General features: G+C 46.0%; 1 protein-coding gene and 1 long non-coding RNA gene across 4 annotated transcripts in view; one reads left to right on the top strand and one right to left on the bottom strand.

The window, feature by feature from the left end:
* Positions 1 to 902, bottom strand: part of ZEB2 (zinc finger E-box binding homeobox 2) — a 116,121-nt gene extending 115,219 nt beyond the window's left edge. The window contains exons 1-2 of one of the 2 annotated variants that reach the window (XM_009279608.2): positions 812 to 902; positions 609 to 707 (exon numbers count right to left, since the gene is read on the bottom strand). The gene's annotated coding sequence lies outside the window, so the exon portion shown is untranslated. Of the gene's footprint in view, positions 1 to 608 lie in introns of both variants that reach the window. The other variant, XM_019472222.1, reaches the window with a different exon arrangement.
* The window catches only part of LOC103899196, a 5,169-nt gene that overhangs the window by 1,091 nt on the left and 3,007 nt on the right, over positions 1 to 1,071 (top strand). For both annotated transcript variants that reach the window (XR_002086188.1, XR_657592.2), the window contains exons 2-4: positions 244 to 319; positions 629 to 770; positions 875 to 945. This is a non-coding gene — a long non-coding RNA (uncharacterized LOC103899196). The remainder of the gene's footprint in view (positions 1 to 243; positions 320 to 628; positions 771 to 874; positions 946 to 1,071) is intronic.

Raw genomic sequence — 1,071 nt, 5'->3', positions numbered from 1 at the left:
AACTTTCAACTTTCAGAGCTAAGATGTGAAATAAAAAGAGCAGGAGGTGGGTGGTGGTGGGGGTGTGTGTGTGTGTGTATTTTTTTTTTTTTTTTTCTGGCAAGTTAATGAAAGTCCTAAGTAGATTGTCCTAGAAACTGAGGTCATCTTTGTAACAGGTGGGCAATGCATGGAGAGCAAAGCTGTGACTGAGGGATGGGGCTGCAGCTTTTGGAAAGGGATTAGATCCTTGCACAGGTGCAGGAGGACGAAGCCCCTTCCTAGCACTAAAACTTTTGCTGCTGCGTTGTAAAAGGCACCTCCCGTACCTGGCCGACAGGTAAGGGGAGCAGGGGTGGTGGTGGCACAGCCCCGAGCGCCCCGAAACTGCTCGCTCCTTCCCGGAGCGGTACCGAAGTGACTTCAGGTCTCGGTTAAAAAAAATAAAAAAAAAAAAAAAAGAGGTTTTTCGTCCCAAGTATAAACAAGCCAGAAAGAAGCTAACACGCTTAAAAATAAAATATTATCGACATTAAATAAGCCCGCTAGAGCGTGAGGTGGTGTGAGAAAAAAGAAGGGGAGGAAAAAAAAAAAAAAGGGGAGAAAATGGAATTAAATTCCGAACCTACCTGCGAAGTCTTGTTTGTAGTTTTGGCCAGAAATGGTGAGAAGAAAAAGCATGAAGAAGCCGCGAAGTGGAGGAGAAAAGGTGAAGGGAGATGCAGCTCCTGGAGAAATTGTAAAAAGCCTTGCAAAGAGTTGTCGGAAGGACCGTTATTCCTGCTGGGCAGGTTAGGACTGATCTCTTTCTGCCACTCCAGGAAACACAAACCTGGGGACGGACTGACGTGTTACGCCTCTTCTAATGACATTTTTTTCTTTTTCTTTTCTGTAGGAGCGAGAGGAGAGACCCTGAAACACACGCCACCTATCTTTGTGGGGAGGGATAATTGAAGAGCACCAAACGTGAGCATCATGTGGAAAAGTGATCGCCAAGTTTCTCTCTGGGAAAGGATCTGGGATAGATTATACCTTGAAGTCTCCGCGAACGCTTTAGCGAAATGCAATTAATTCCACCTTCACCCGCCCGCC

Source organism: Aptenodytes forsteri, unplaced genomic scaffold (genome assembly GCF_000699145.1).
Source record: "Aptenodytes forsteri isolate BGI_AS27 unplaced genomic scaffold, ASM69914v1 Scaffold11, whole genome shotgun sequence".
Taxonomy (NCBI): Eukaryota; Metazoa; Chordata; class Aves; order Sphenisciformes; family Spheniscidae; genus Aptenodytes; species Aptenodytes forsteri.
Note: the sequence above shows the minus strand (reverse complement) of the source record. Positions and strands in the feature narration are given on the sequence as shown.